The sequence below is a fragment of the Lissotriton vulgaris genome, chromosome 1_1, assembly GCF_964263255.1.
Source record: "Lissotriton vulgaris chromosome 1_1, aLisVul1.2, whole genome shotgun sequence".
Taxonomy (NCBI): Eukaryota; Metazoa; Chordata; class Amphibia; order Caudata; family Salamandridae; genus Lissotriton; species Lissotriton vulgaris.
In genome coordinates, this window is record NC_141685.1 from 160,418,588 (window position 1) to 160,435,349 (window position 16,762).

At 53.8% G+C, this 16,762-nt stretch overlaps 2 protein-coding genes across 2 annotated transcripts in view; one reads left to right on the plus strand and one right to left on the minus strand.

Moving 5' to 3' along the window:
• The window catches only part of LOC147737963 (uncharacterized), a 54,224-nt gene extending 38,649 nt beyond the window's left edge, over positions 1 to 15,575 (minus strand). Inside the window, exon 1 of the mRNA XM_086950143.1 lies at positions 15,342 to 15,575. The gene's annotated coding sequence lies outside the window, so the exon portion shown is untranslated. The remainder of the gene's footprint in view (positions 1 to 15,341) is intronic.
• LOC147737962 (uncharacterized) overlaps positions 1 to 16,762 on the plus strand; it is a 435,987-nt gene that overhangs the window by 179,772 nt on the left and 239,453 nt on the right. The gene's annotated exons all lie outside the window — the stretch shown is intronic.

The following is a 16,762-nucleotide window of genomic DNA, read 5'->3' on the forward strand; positions in this document are numbered from 1 at the left end:
ATGTGGGTCCCTCTCTGGAGTCGATCGAGAAGCTGGTCAGGTCTCTTTTGGTACCACTTACTGACCAAGTTAAGAGGTTGGGGGATAGGCTCGACTGCTTTGAACAGGCAACCAGGGATAATTTCTTTTCCCTCAAAACCCTGTTCAAACTTCAGCCAAAGCTCAGTAAGGATAAGACAGACAGGATAGATAAGAACACTAGGATAGAGGTTCCAGAGACACCCCCTTCAGGAGAGCAGCTGCCGCAGCCGCCCAAGCGACCAGCCTCTGGGAAGACTGTCTCGGTTGACCCTCATGATGGCCCTAGGCAGACAAGGCCGAATGTCTCCACCCATACTGCCCAAGTGCATGCTATCCCTCTCCCAGTAGTAACAACCCTGGCGCCTATTCAAGGCCTAAGGCAACATCAGAAGGGAGGAACGGGCCCAACTTTACAAACTGGGGCCGCTCCCCTTGTTACAACTGGTGGCATAGCATCAACCCTTAAGGCTATACCCATTCCTGTCCCACCTACAAACCCTCCTCCCTCAGGCTCTCCTCAGAATACCAGACGAAAGTGTCCCCCAGTTAACCTCCCCCCTGAGTGCCACCCGTATGTTGTTATCCTCACCAAAGTCCCCCCTATCGGGAGTACCCAGCTGGAAAACCATCAGTCACTCAAGAATAAGGTCATCCACTGGCTGAGAGCCTACAGGCCCTTGCCTTCAGGAGTGGATGGTATAATTCTTGGTGTACGCAGGGTGGGATGGATTGGAAACGGGAAAAAATCTCTCGAAGGGGATTGCGTGGTGATAAATTTCCAAGATGTTAGGGTTGCCCATCTGATATGCTCCCAAGGACAATCCACGGTCGGAACGGGTATCGACGTAGTCGACTTAACATTCTTTTACCCCCGGTCCATTACGAACTCTTCCTCCATTCACCTTGGGCAACCCACCCACATCAGCAGCTCTGGGGGCCAAATTCCTGTGGAGAATACCGTTCACGGCCACTCTCCCCCGGGAGTTTTCCCACAGCGGCCATTCCAGGCTCCAGTGATACCGAACTGGGAATCCTGGGGTTGCTGACTCTGGGATGTTTCCGGGGAGGTCCCTGTGGCTCCGAGCCCTGCTGCTGACCCAATACCTTACCTTAAAACAAATAGCCCCTCGTCCTCATCGCAAATTCAGGCTACAGCCGAGTTTGTAGAAGAGCAAGGGGAGACCGGGGCACCTTATAACCTGCTGGCTAGCCTCCCTGGTGCGGGTGTTTTGGACATACCGCTCCCTGTCGAGGATTGTCGCATTACGGCTGTGACGGACCCCCCGATTAGGGTTTTCAGCTGGAATGTGGCGGGCCTCGAGAGGAAGCTAGCACTGCCGGACTGGAACGAGCTTGTGGAGCAATACTCCATATGCCTGTTCCAGGAAACCTGGAGTCGGGTGCCCCTACACAAGGCGGGATATTCCACCCACTTTTTGCCGGCAGTACATAGTGCAACTGGTAGGGGCCGCCCTTCGGGTGGCCTACTTATTTGGGTGGCCTCAAATCTTAATTGCAGGGTGGTGGAGCGGGACACTAATTGCCCGGATCTCCTTAATATATTGCTGAGAAATTCCCAGGGCCGAGTCATCTTAAACATTTTTAACATCTACGCCCGAGGCACAAAGGGGGGTAGAGAATCCCCAGTAATAGCTTGTCTGGAAGCTCAGCTCCGGTTATCTCCTCATAGGTCCTGTACCCTGTTGGCGGGTGACCTGAACTGCACCTTCGAGCCTCTGGATCTAGAAATCCTAACAGACCAAGAGGAACATGATAGTGGGTGGGGGATTCCGACCCTCGAGCTTAGTCCTATTAAAAAGTGGACAGAAGTGGCCCTCCAGATCAACTCACTAGCTATGGAGTTTGGTCTCAGGGCTGCTAATGGCAGGACAAGGTCCGACAAAGCAGGGGCCCACACCTACAACAGGCCAGGGCACATGTCACGGATCGACTATTTTCTCCTTGACATACACCTGTGGAGCATGGTGGAGGACATGGTGATTGTACCATCGGTAGAGAGTGACCACAATCTCCTGTCCCTCACCTTGTCCTACAGGTGTCTTAGTATCACCGCGAGTAGATTTTCTAGCAACCCCGCCCCGGACCTATCAGTGGTTACAAACTGTGGACGACGGCTAAAGTGGGCGAAGTTGGCACTTTCAGAGGAGAAAACTTCTGCCATTAGGCAGCTCCTTGCCTCAGCCCTAGTCAATCTCGACCCCCAAGAGGAAGGGCTGATGGAGGTGGAACCTAGGTACTGCGTCATAACTAAGGCTATTAGTGACCTCTTTGTAATCCCAGCTAATTCGAGCAGAAGGAAACCAGGTTCACGATCGGGACAGGGCTGGTACAACCAGAAGTGTAGGGAGGCGAAGTCACTTCTTATTGAGGCAGTCAAATCCAAACTACCGTCCAAGGCTAGGGAGGCAAGAAGATACTATGCACTCTGCCAAAAAAATGCAAGGAGGGAGTGGGAGGATAATTTCTGGCAGGACCTCCTGGCTGCCAGTCGTGGGAAAGATGCCAAAGGTTTTTGGGACTTGGTGGGCAAAAGGAACCGTCCTGACGATACCCGGAGGACCTGTACCATCAATGCCCAGACTTGGTTCTCTCACTTCCAAAAACTTTACTCTGCTGTTGAAGGCCCACTTAACGATACTTTTAACCTCCCACCCTTTACCCTAGCTCGTGACCTGGAACTTTTTTCTGTTTTGGATGTAACAAAGCAGATTAAAACCCTGGTTCCATTGAAAGCAGCTGGTCCGGATGGCTTACCAGGCGATATCCTCCGCGCTTATCCGGAAGAATGGGGGGTACTAATTACTGCACTCCTCAACGCAATCATTGGGGGAGGCCCTGTGCCAGACTCCTGGAGAGGTGCGGAGGTGGTCCCCATCTACAAAAAGGGCAGTCGGGATTTACCCGGGAATTATAGGCCTATAAGCCTAATAGACTCAAGCCAGAAATTGGCGGGGAAAGCCATCTTGGGGAGGATCTCCCAATGGGTGGACGATAATCACATCCTGTCCAATATGCAAGCCGGGTTCCGCTCAGGTACAGGAACCATCGAACAGGTCTTCAGGCTCTTGTTAGTATACTGGAAGGTGGTGGTGCTGGGCAAAGGCAGTCTTTATTTGGCCTTTATTGACCTCAAGACTGCCTTTGACCTGGTACCTAGGGAGGAACTCTGGAGGGTCCTTTACGGTTTAGGGATGCCCCCGTACATATTAAACCTCCTTATCAACCTGCACACCAACACCTATGCCCAGGTCAGATGGGGGTTGAATGGGGAAAAGACCGACAAGATCAGGGTCGAGAGGGGAGTAAGGCAGGGCTGCGTTCTGGCCCCTACCTTATTCTCCCTCTACATTAACGGGGTGGTAGATCACCTATTGGGCGAACCAGCAGACGCTCCCACCCTGGGAGGAGTAAAAATTCCAACCTTGCTGTTCGCCGACGACACCCTCCTCATCTCTAAAACCCCCCAAGGTCTCCAGACACTGCTGAACCGCTTTCAGGACTTCTGTACCACTAAGGGCCTAGTTATCAACGTAGATAAGACCAAGTACCTAGTTATACATCCACCTCGCAAACTTGGCCGCCCTCCCATCCTGAACTCCATACCCCTAGAAAGAGTGGCAGAATTTGATTATCTGGGAATCCGACTGAACGATGTGATGAGCTGGACCGCCCACATTGACAAAATGACATTGGCCCACAAAAGGGTGGGGGGCGCTATTCTTAAGGAGTTTAACAACTCTTCAAAACATTGTGTTGCCCCTCTACTTGAGATATACAAAGCACGTGCGGTCCCTGCGTCACTCTATGGAGCGGAACTGTGGGGCTCGGGCAAAGTCGACTCACTGAGCAAGGCTGAAAATAAATTCATCAAGGATCTCCTTGCCATTCCATCGAGTAGCCCGACCATCCCAGTGCTCATGGACACTGGCTGCAAAGCCATAAGGGACCAGGCTCGGCTTCGACCCCTTTTGCTTTGGGCACGTCTGTGGAGGGTCCCGGAGCTAAAATCCTATGCCAATGGTCTGGCAGAGGTGATGCATTCTGACGGTTGGCGTAGCATCAAATGGCTGAAGGATATAAAACAACTTTTAGGGGACCTAGGCCTGGACTCATGCTGGTAGGAGACTTTAAAAAAACTTTTCTGGGAGTGGGTCTGTATGAAGCGCTTGAGAAGCCAGCAGCACTGCAAAACCACCGCAGCTTTTCTGCTGTTAAAAGACGCTGTCATGTATGAGCCGTACATGGACATTATATCAGTGGCTATGGATAGGTCCTTGTACATTAAATTTCGGTTAGGAACCCTACCCTTGGCCGACTTCTGCTCGAGGTGGAATAAATCCCAGCCTACATCATGCTTCTGTGCTCTTTGTCAAGACAAGCCAGAGACGGTGCCACATTTTCTTTTTGAATGCCCGGACTACGGTCGCCCCAGATCACGTTGGCTCGGTCCCATCTGCAGAGAACTGGGTACTCGTCAGCACTCCGTTGCACTCCGGATTCTCTTAACTAACACAGCCCCTCCCATTGTTTGTGCTGTTGCTAAGTTTTTAAAATGGGCTTGGTTGATTAGAACTAGAAGACTGTCCATATCAATTTAATTCTATTTTTATCTAATTTATGCTGATCTAATGCGTTTTATCCTTTTACTAAATGTACAGTCTTACTTTTTTCGACATGCTGTTTTTATCTTTTGTACTGCTTTTATGATATGTGCATATCGAAATAAAGCATCAATCAATCAATCAATCAATAACATCACTTTTGTATATTTAAGTCTATACAGATACTGAAAACAGCAAACCACAAGTACGAAAATGCAGAGTACAGGGGGCACGAGCCCTAAACAAAACAAAAAATAGGTTTTAGAGAGGCAGGGTTTGCAAAGTAGCATAGGCAGTGTGCAGTAATGTCACAGAGATGGACATTGCAAGTCTATTATACCTCTCTTTAATGGTAATGAACCGTGATTCACGTATTATAAGCATGCACATGAGCAGCGTATGCTCTCATGTACATAAATAAAGAAGGCTTAAATGTATTTTGGTACAACAATGTGGGAGAGTTTTAATGAAACCTGTGGGAACATGTTAACATTAACTTTTATTGGGCAGAGCAAGTTTCCAGTGGGAGAAAGCTAAAATATTGTAATGCATGATATAGAATGAATATAGCCCTCTCTGAATCTGACTTGCATACCTATGCATTGCACAGATGTTCTACGCAGTATTCTATTATTAATTTCCTTTTGCATGATAGCGTGCATTACAGTTAGCTTATAGATGCCACTTCTTCAGCTATTAACTAATGGTGAGCATTTTTATTTTGGTGCCGGTAAATATTCTCTATCTCAGTGCGACCCTGATAGTTGGCAGCCCACTAGCGATTCATTTGATGTCTACTAAAAACCAGGCAGTTGGGGTATACCTGCTACTAGCTACCAAATGGGTGTTTGGACACACAACAAACTGGAACAAGCATTTGCAATGCAATTTGTCTCGCATTTACACACGTTTGAGCTTTTGGCATTGTAAATGACAATGCCTTTTATTTATATTTTGGTTTTCAAAAAATAATTAAAATACTTTGTCATTTACAATCCCAATAGCTTAAACTTGTGTATATGCGCGACCTGTTGCTTTGCAAATGCTTGTTATCTTCAATCAATAAATCAATCAACAGAATTTGTATAGCGCGCTACTCACCCGTAAGGGTCTCAAGGCGCAGAGGGGGTAGGGGGGGGGGGGGGGAGCGCTACTGCTCGAACAGCCAGGTCTTGAGTTGTTTCCTGAAGGAGAGATGGTCCAGGGTCAGCCGTAGGTGAGTGGGGAGGGAGTTCCATGTCTTGGCTTCCAGGTAGGAGAAGGATCTTCCTCCGACGGTGGATTTGCAGATTCGTAGGATGGAGGCGAGGGCGAGGCTGGCGGATCGGAGCTGGCGGGTGGGTGTGTAGAATGTGAGGCGACTGTTGAGGTACTTCGGGCCCGTGTCGTGGAGAGCCTTGTGTGCGTGGGTGAGGAGTCTGAGCGTGATCCTCTTGTTGACGGGGAGCCAGTGCAGGTCTTTCAGGTGGGCAGAGATGTGGCTGTGGCGAGGGATGTCCAGGATGAGTTGTGCTGAGGCGTTCTGAATGCGCTGGAGTCTTTTCTGGAGTTTGGCTATGGTTCCAGCGTAGAGGGTGTTCCCATAGTCCAGACGGCTGGTGACGAGGGCCTGCGTGACCGTCTTCCTGGTTTCGGTGGGGATCCATCGAAGATCTTTCGGAGCATGCGCAGGGTGTTGAAGCAGGATGACGAGACGGCGTTGACTTGCTTGGTCATCGTGAGGGAGAAGTCCAGGATAAAGCCCAGGTTGCGTGTGTGGTCCGTTGGCTTGGGTGCGGTGCCCAGGGCAGGGGGCCACCAGGAGTCATCCCAGGCAGAGGGAGATGGTCCGAGGATGAGGACTTCTGTCTTGTCTGAGTACAGTTTCAGATGGCTGATCTTCGTCCATTCCGTAACGTCTTTCATTCCTTCCTGGAGGTTGGCTTTGGCGGTGGCGGGGTCGTTGGTGAGAGAGAGGATCAGCTGGGTGTCGTCGGCGAAGGAGATGATGTTGAGGTTGTGTTGGCGTGCGATGGCTGTGAGAGGGCTCATGTAGACGTTGAAGAGGGTGGGGCTGAGTGAGGATCCTTGCGGAACGCCGCAGATGACTTCGGTGGCCGCGGATCGGAACGGGGGAGGCGGACTCTCTGGGTTCTTCCGTCGAGGAACGAGATGATCCACTCCAGGGCCGCTCCTTGGATTCCGGTGTCGAAGGCTGCTGAGAGGTCCAGGAGGATGAGGGCAGCAGCTTCCCCGTTGTCGAGCAGGGACCTGATGTCGTCGGTGGCTGCGATGAAGGCGGTCTCGGTGCTGTGTTTTGCTCAGAAACCGGACTGTGAGGGGTCGAGGGATCCGTTGGTCTCGAGGAAGGCGGAGAGTTGTCTGTTGACGGTCTTCTCGATGACTTTGGCTGGAAAGGGGAGGAGTGAGATGGGGCGGAAGTTCTTCAGGTCCGTGGGGTCTGCGGTGGGTTTCTTCAGAAGGGCGCTCAGCTCGGCATGTTTCCAACTCTCCAGGAAGGTGGCGGATGCGAAGGAGCTGTAGATGATGTTCCCGAGTTGGGGTGTGATGATGGAGTCGGCTTTGTTGTAGATGTGGTGTGGGCAGGGGTCGGTAGGGGAGCCGGAGTGGATGGTGTTCATCAGGCAGGTGGTGTCTTCGGTGCTGATAGGGGTCCAGGTGCAGAGGGTGGTGGTGGGGGGCGTTGGTTCGGTGGTTGGGTGCATGGTCAGCGCGCCGAAGCTGTTGTGTATGTTGGCGATCTTGCGGTGGAAGAACGAGGCACGTGAATCACAGAGGTCTTGCGAGGGTGTGATGTTGTTGTTGCAGGCGCTGGGGTTGGAGAGCTCTTTAACGATGCTGAAGATTTCCTTGCTGTTGTGGGTGTTGTTGTCCAGTCGTTCTTTGAATGTTGTCTTCTTGGTGGTGCGGATCAGCTGGTGGTGTTTGCGGGTGGCGTTCTTGAGGGCGGTCATGTGTTCTGCTGTCTGGTCGTGGCGCAAGGCTTTCTCGTGGGTGAGGCAGGTTTTCTTGGAGTTTTTGAGGTTGTTGGTAAACCACGAGGCTTTCCTGCTGCTGGGTCTGCTGGGAGGATTCTTCAGTGGTGCGAGTTCGTCGGCGCAGTTGGTGAGCCACTGTGTGAGGTTGCGGGCTGCTTCGTTGGGGTCCGTCATGTTGGTGGGCGGGTTCTGGCTGAGGGCGGTGGTGAGCTGGTCGGCGGTGATCTTGCTCCAGCTTCTGCGGGGAACCTGTTGCGGGTGGTGGTGGTGGGTCGTGGTTCTCCTAAAGTTGAAGTGGACACAACTGTGGTCTGTCAAGTGTAGTCCGGTTAAGTGGCTGAAGGAGATGTGCTTGCTGGAGGAGAAGATGGGGTCGAGTGAGTGGCCGGCGTAATGAGTGGGGGTGTTCACCAGTTGCTTGAGTCCGAGGTTGGCGAGGTTGTCCAGCAGGGCGGCGGTGTTGCAGTCTTTGTTGTTCTCCAGGTGGAAGTTGAGGTCCCCTAGGAGGATGTAGTCTGTGAAGGTGAGGGCGTGCGGGCTGACGAAGTCTGCGATGGCTTCGCTGAATTGTGTGCGTGGTCCCGGGGGTCTGTAGATGAGGGTGCCTCTGAGGGTGGTCTTGGGGTCGGTGTGAATCTGGAAGTGAAGGTGCTCGGCGGCGGTGAGGGTGTCGTCAGAGTTGGTTGCGATGCGGATGGTGTTTCTGTGGACGATGGCGATGCCTTCTCCTGTTTGGTTGACGCGGTCCCTCCGAGTGATCTTGTAGCCCTCCGGGATGGCTATGGCGATGTCGGGGGCTGAGGAAGCGTTCATCAATGTTTCTGTGAGGAAGGCGACGTCTGGTGAGGTTGAGTCGAGGAGGTTCCAGAGTTCGACGGCATGCCTGTGGACGGAGCGGGTGTTGATCAGGATGCACTTGAGATGGTTCTTGCTGGAGCTCGGCTTGGCGAGTGCGGGTTCAGAGGCAGGTGAATTGGCAGGCCTGGCAGGTGAAGGGTCCGTGGGTGCGTTTCAGGGTGGCTCGGTAGCAAGCGGTGTTCCGGATGGCCTTGAGTACGTTGAGGAAAGCGGCGTCGTAAGTTCGTCGGGAACGTTGGCATCGTTAAAGGACCAGGGGTCCTGGCGCTGGGCGCGGTCCAGGCGCGGACGGGCGTAGGCGGGCTTGCCTTTGGCGCACAGTTCGCTGCGCATCCGTGCGGTGACCTCCATTAATGGCGAAGTTGGAGGGAGGAGCAGCTGGGAGGCGGGAGCGGGGTGGCCAATGGGCGGGGTACAGAATTAAAAAGGGGGCGGGCCGCAGGGGAGCAGCGGCGGGGAGGGGGAGAAGCGGCTGGAAACAGGCGCGGGCACACGGGGACGGTAAAATTACAAGGGCACAGCTAATACAGAAACAGAGAGACCGGAAAAAAATACAGGGGCACAGGCTAAGAAAAAAAAAGAAACTGGCACAAGTCACACGCAACAGTCCTGGCAGGCAGGCACTCAGGCACTGAGGCAGCAGCTGAGGGCTCACGGCAGTAGCGGAGGGGTCAGGGGTCCTGGCACTCACGGGGGAGGGAGACGCGTAGTACATGGGGCGAAGGTCCTGCAAGCAGGGACAAGGTATCATGGTCTTTTTAGTAACATTAGAAAACTTAAATTTGAAGCTTTTGTGTGGGCCCTTACGGCCAAGGGCGCTGTACACACAACCATAAATTTCTAATTCGTTGTCAACAAAGTCTGAATTTGAATGATTCTGTCCAAGTTTAACCAAAAGCTATCTGTTACTGAAACATTTTGCATAGTGTATTTTCTTGTCAACAAATAAACATATGTGTGGCATAAATGCCTCAGTGCCTGCCTACTTCTTTGAAGTACTATTGTCCTTATAGTAATGTCCCCAATTTAATTATATTCAAATTAGATTTATGGATTTCCCCCTTCCCACCCCACAACAGAACCAATGGATTACCTAGATACCTGTGTGAGTGGTTTGATTGCCACAGTTGTCCTTGAGGACTCCGATTCTGGTGTGCATTACTGGGTCAAAGGTGAAGATGGACAGATACTGTTTGGAGAAGTCATGTCCAGCGGTAGCTTTGGCAGCGGCTATAATCCGCTCGCACCTCTTTGTCCCATGGTTCACTGCAATCCCACGGATTTTTCATGGAAGATTAAATCTGTCCCTGTAAGTGTATCCCGCCCCTGGGAAGCCTGTGGGATCCATTCAAAGCCAATCGCCTGTTACATTAAACCACGCAAGCTACCAGGGCAGAACCCACAGATCACTGCCGCGGTGCGTGTGTCTGTGGCGCGGCGGCTGTGCGCGCAGGACTTCTACGCACTTGGTTTCTTGGCCGCCAGGTGTAATATTACTGGAGCACTAAGGCCGCAGGCCACGGATCTCATTCAGTCAATTTTTTTCGTAAATGTATTGTTTAGGTGAGGGGTTAAGTTTCACTTAATTTCCAACAGGAAGAGGATTTTTCTGCAGATGCGCCACTGAATAATCTGTTAACGTTATTCATTGCATAGAAAATTATGGTGGTGGACATGGTGGTGGTGGATGGGTAGTGGTGGACATGGTGGTGGTGGTGGACATGGTGGTGGTGGTGGACATGGTGGTGGTGGACATGGTGGTGGTGGACGTGGTGGTGGTGGACGTGGTGGTGGTGGATATGGTGGTGGTGGACATGGTGGTGGTGGACATTGTGGTGGAAATGGTGGTGGTAGACATGGTGGTGTTGGACGTTGTGGTTGTGCAGGTGGTGGTAATTGATGAGGTGGTAGTAGTGGACGTGGTGGTGGATGTAGTGGTGGTGGCAGTAGTGGTGGATGTAGTGGTGGACGTGGTGGTGGACGTGATGTTGTTAGTGGATATGGTTGTGGTGGACATGGTGGTGGTGGACGTGGTGGTTTTGGACATGGTGGTGGTGGTTGACATGGTGGTGGTGGATGTGGTGGACATGGTGCTGGTGGACGTGGTGGTGGTAGATGTGATGGTGGTGGTGGACGCGTGGTGGTGGACATAGTGGTGGTGGATGTGGTGGTGGTGGTGGACATGGTGGTGGTGGATGTGGTGGTGGTGGTGGACATGGTGGTGGTAGATGTGGTAGTGGTGGACGTGGTGGTGGTAGACGTGATGGTGGTGTACGTGGTGGTGGTGGACGTGGTAGTAGTGGACGTGGTGGTGGATGTGGTGGTGGTGGACGTGGTGGTGGACGTGGTGGTGGTAGTGGATGTGATGGTGGTGGACGTAGTGGTGGTGGACATGGTGGTGGTGGGTGTGGTGGTGGTGGATGTGGTGGTGGTGAAGGTGGGTGTGGTGTTGGTGGACATGGTGGAGGTGAACGTGGTGGATGTGGTGGTGGTGCACGTGGTGGTGGTGGTGGACATGGTGGTGGTAGATGTGAAGGTGGTGGTGGACATGGTGGTGGATGCAGTGGTGGTGGACATGGTGGAGGTGGTGGACAGGGTGGTGGTGGATGTGGTAGTGGTGGACGTGGTGGTGGACGTGGTGGTGGTGGATGTGGTGGTGGTGGTTTATGTGGTGTGGTGGTGGACTTGGTGGTGGACGTGGTGTTGGTGGTAGATGTGGTGGTGGTGGATATGGTGGTTGATGTGGTGGTGTTGGTGGTGGACATGGTGGTGGTGGACGTGATGGTGCTGGACATGGCGGTGGTGGAATTGGAGGTGGTGGTAGTGGTGGTGGTGGGTGTGGGGGTGGTGGACATGGTGGTGGTGGAGGGTGGTGGTGGTGGACGTGGTGGTGGTGAACATGGTGGTGGTGGACGTGGTGGTGGTGTACATGGTGGTGGTGGACGTAGTGGTGGTAGATGTGGTGGTGGACATGGTGGTGGTGGATGTGGTGGACATGGTGGTGGTGGATGTAGGGGTAGTGGATGTGATGGTGGTGGAGGAGATGGTGGACATGGTGGTGGTGGATGTGGTGGTGGATGTGGTGGACATTGTGGTGGTGGATGTGGTGGTGGTGGACGTGGTGGTGGTAATGGATGCGGTGGTGTTGGACGTGGTGGTGGATGTGGTGGACATTGTGGTGGTGGACGCGGTGGTGGTGGACACAGTAGTGGACGTGGTGGATGTGGGGGTGGTGGACCTGGTGGTGGTAGTGGTATTGGTGATGGTGGTGGACGTGGTGGTGGTGGAGGTGGAGGGTGGTGGTGGTGGATGCGGTGGTGGTGGACATGGTGGTGGTGGACGTAGTGGTGGTAGATGTGGTGGTGGGTGTGGTGGTGGTGGACGTTGTGTTGGACATGGTGGATGTGGTGGTTGTGGACGTGGTGGTGATGGACGTGGTGGTGATGGACATGGTGGTGGTGGATGTGGTGGTGGTGGACGTGGTGATGGTGGTGGACATGGTGGCGGATGTGGTGGACATGGTGGTGGTGGACATGGTGGTGGACATGGTGGTGGTGGATGTTGTGGTGGTGGGGGATGTGGTGGTGGACGTGGTGGTGGTGAACGTGGTGGTGATGGACATGGTGGTGGGTGATGAGTTAGTGGTGGACGTGGTGTTGGTGGAGGTGCTGGTGGACATGGTAGTGGTGGGGGTACTGGTGGACGTGGTGGTGGTGGATGTGGACGTGGTGGTGGTGGTGGATGTGGTGGTTGTGGTCGACGTGGTGGTTTACATGGTGGTGGTGGTGGATGTGGTGGTGGTGGTGGACATGCTAGTTGTGGACGTGGTGGTGGTGGTGGTGGACGTGGTGGTGGTGGTGGTGGACGTGGTGGTGGTGGTGGTGGATGTGGTGGTGGACGTGGTGGTGGTGGTGGACATGGTAGTGGACGTGGTGGTGATGGATGTGGTGGTGGTGGACATGATAGTGGTGGATGTGGGGGTGGTGGTGGACATGGTGGTGCTGGTTTATGGTGGTGGTGGTGGTGGACGTGGTGGTGGTGGACGTGGTGGTGGATGTGGTAGTGGTGGACGTGGTGGTGGTAGACGCGGCACGATTGGTGGATGTGGCACGATTGGCACGTTTGGCCGCCTCACTTTGGCACTAGCAAAAAAGGACAGAGGCTGTACCTGGCAGCTATTTTTCCTTTCAAAAAAGAGGGGACGAAAGTTTGGCTGAGGGGGACATAATTTCGCAATAAAATAACAGTTATTTCAAAATGCAAACAAACTTTGACAAGGCAAGAGAAACAAGGACATTGCAAGCTTTTCAAATGACACAAATAAGGAGCTTTCAACCCAATTTGGGCACGCACGGACGGAGCCACTGCCTGCTGAATTTGCAACTATCGCAGAGAATCCTGGCTACATCTGCTATGTTGCTGTACAAAGTTGGGCAGCGACCGACAGCGATTGTTGCGTCCGGCATTATGGATTCTGGGCCATAGAACACGCAGAGAGGCCTCGGACTGGTGTTTCTCAGAATCCACGACCTGCTTATTAGCCAGGGTAGGCAACTTCATCCATCAAGTTAAAATGGCACTCGATTCCCAACTAAAGGCTACTATTTCGATGGGCCCGGATAGTGGGCTCTGCGCTTTCCCCGTCGCCCCAAAGTTGGCAGCTCACAGGTAATTCAGGGAGACGCCGAAAAGAAATTGGTACCATCGGACTGTGGTATTTAACCCGGGTCGACTAAGGGTCGGATGAAGTCCGCAGTGCGACTGATGATGTCGAACTTTTATACGTGTCACAGACTCTAGTAAGCGTGGTCTCATGGTGAATTCAAAGCCCTTATTCTTTTAATAATGTATAATAGTAGTGAACACAGTTAGTCTTGGGACAATATAGCTGCACCAATGGTATTACCTGGTTTTGGCCAAGAAGGGGGGGGGGGGTATTTTATTTTACTGTATTTTATTGAAGTTCATTGTATTTTATACTGTAATGATTTTAAGTAATCTCACAGTTTTCTAATAAACATACTTGCTCCTCCAAAAAAAATTAAAAAAAATAAGGAGCTTTGCATCACCCCACCAGTATAAACAAGCCAAGCCACGAAAGCGAAAGTTAAAGTGATCGGACGGACGCAGAGAGGAAAGCAATTTAATGACCCGTGATGGAGGAGACAGATGGCTGTTCTGCGCTTGTGCACTCAAGCGTGTAGCCAGCCATGAAATCCTGGGTAGCACTTTCGAGATGCCCTTTACTATAAGTCGAGCAATCTAGGCTCGACCTAAAAATTGAATGTGATGTGTTTTCACTAGAATAACTAGGCTGATTGTTGGTGTCTCATCATTTTCATTTGTTTCAGTTGGTAATTTGTAGGTCTCGCCTAGGCAGCGTGCATGCGCTGTCTCTCCAAGACATCTAATAATCTATATGCTTGGGGATACTCCGCCTATTGCGGGATAATTTCTCCCCGCTTGCCATTAGTTAACTTTCCCTTTTTAGGTCTCGCCTGAGCCAGCGCATGCGCTGCCCTGCGAGACATTTTGTTAGGCCTTTTAAAAATGCTGCCACACGGCCTAGCGCTTGCGTTCACGCGCGCAGCCACCAGCTTTCAGCGCCCTGGCCTCTCCTTCTTTCGTGCGCACCACTCGCATGTCTTTTTTTGCACGTGTGTGCGCACAACTCCCGGGCTTGTTGCTCGCGCTTCTTGTTTAAATTTTAATGTTGGTATGTGCTGTACTTAACATGCTTCCTGACGAGATCCCTGGCACTTAAGTTTTTAACAAATTATTCAATGGGTGTAATATCTTTTCACAAGCCCTGTCACCACCCACTGCACGTGTGTACATGTAGCACAGAATTCCCGGGAGCTATAATTACACGCTGAAGTCAAAATCCTTTGTATATATCGATTTTACGAGTGACCATTCAGCGTTACTTGCATCTCGGAGTGTGCCAAATATTTACTACCAGATTTAACAGGACATGTTTCACCTCCTCTGTACCCCGGACAGGCCTCGCCTCCTCTGCTCCCCCTGGACAGGCATCTCCCCTGCACCCCTCAGGACAGGCATCACCTCCTCTGCACCCCTGGACAGGCTTCACCTCCCCTGCACCCCTGGACATACCTCTCCTCCTCTGCACCCCTGGACAGGCCTCTCCTCCTCTGCACCTCTAAGCGGGCCTCACCTCCTCTGCACTCCTGGACAGGCCTCACCTGCACCTAACCCCATGGACAGGACAAGCTTTACCTCCTCTGCACCCCGGACAGGCCTCGCCTCCTATGCACCCCTGGACAGGCTTCACCTCCCCTGCACCCCTGAACAGACCTCTCCTACTCTGCACCTCTGGATAGGCCTCTCCTCCTCTGCACCCCTGGACAGGGCTCTCCTCCTCTGCACCCCCACGGAACAGGCCTCAACTCTTCTGCACCAGCTTCGCAGGCCTCATCACCTCGGCACCCATGGACAGGCCTAACCTCCTCTCCTCCCCCTGGGGAGGCATCACCTCCTCTGCACCTCTTGACATGCCTCACCTCCTTTGCACCCTGTGGACAAGCCTCACCTCCTCTGTACCCCTGGACAGGCCTCTCCTCCTCTGCACCCCTGGACAGGCCTCACCTCCTCTGCTCCCCTGGACAGGCCTCACCTCCTCTAACCCCTGGACAGGTCTCACCTCCTCTGCACCCCTGGACAGGCCTCACCTCCTCTGCACCACTGGACAGGCCACTCTTCCTCTGCACCCCTGGACAGGCCTCACCTCCACTGCACCCCTGGACAGACCTCACCTCCTATGCACCCCTGGACAGGACTCACCTCCTCTGCGCCCCTGGACAGGCCTCACCTCATATGCACACCCCAGGACAGGGCTCACCTTCTCTGCACCCCTGGACAGGCCTCTCCTCTGCACCCCTCAGGACAGGCATCACCTCTTCTGCTCCCTTGGACAGGCATCTCCTCTGCACCCCTCAGGACAGGCATCACTTCCTCTGCACCCCTGGACAGGCCACACCTCCTCTGCACCCCCACGGAACAGGCCTCAACTCTTCTGCACCCACTTCGGAAGCCTCATCACCTCTGCACACATGGACAGGCCTCACCTCCTCTCCTCCCACTGGGGAAGCATCACCTCCTCTGCAGCCAGGGACAGGCCTCACCTCCTCTGCACACAAGAACAGGCCTCACTTGCTCTTAACCCCATGGACAGGACATGCTTCACCTCCTCTGCACCCTGGACAGGACTCGCCTCCTCTGCTCCCCCTGGACAGGCATCTCCCCTGCACCCCTCAGGATAGGCCTCACCTCCTCTGCACCCCGGGACAGGCCTAACCTCCTCTGCATGCCCCGGGACAGGCCTCACCTCCTCTGCACACCCCGGGACAGGCCTCACCTTCTCTGCACCCCTCGACAGGCCTCTCCTCTGCACTCCCTGGACAGGCCTCACCTCCTCTGCACCTCTGAACAGGCCTCTTCTCTGCACCCCATGGACAGGCCTCTCCTCCTATGCTCTCCTGGACATGCCTCACCTCCTCTGCTTCTCTGGAGAGGCCTCTCCTCCTCCCCTCCTCTGGACAGACCTCACCTCTTCTGCACCCCTGGACAGGCCTCACATCCTCTGCACCCCTAGACAGGCATCTCTGCTGCACCCCTGGACAGGCCTCACCCCCTCTGCTCCCCTGGACAGGCATCCCTCCTCTATACCCCTCGGCAGGTCTCACCTGCTCTGCACCCCTGGACAGGCCTCACCTCCTCTGCACTCCTGGACAGGCCTAACCTCCTCTGCATGCCCCGGGACAGGCCTCACCTCCTCTGCACCCATGGACAGGCCTCACCTCCTCTATACCCCTGGACAGGCCTCACCTCCTCTATACCCCTGGGCAGGCCTCACCTCCTCTATACCCCTGGACAGGCCTCACCTTCTATATACCCCTGGACAGGCCTCACCTCCTCTGCACCCCCTGGACAAGCCTCACCTCCTGTGCACCCCTGGACAGGCCCCTCCTCCTCTGATCCCTGGACAGGCCTCTCCTCCTCTGTACCCCTGGACAGGCCTCACCTCCTCTGTACCCCTGGACAGGCCTCCCTCCTCTGCACCCACTGGAGAGGCCTCTCCTCCTGTGCATGCCTGGACAGGCCTCGCCTTCTCTGCTCCCCTTGACAGGCCTCACCTACTCTGCACCCCTGGACAGGCCTCTCCTCCTCTGTGCCCCTGGACAGGCCTCTCCTCCTCTGCACCCCTGAACAGGCCTCTCCTCCTCTGCACCCCTGAACAGGCCTCACCTCCTCTGCACCCCT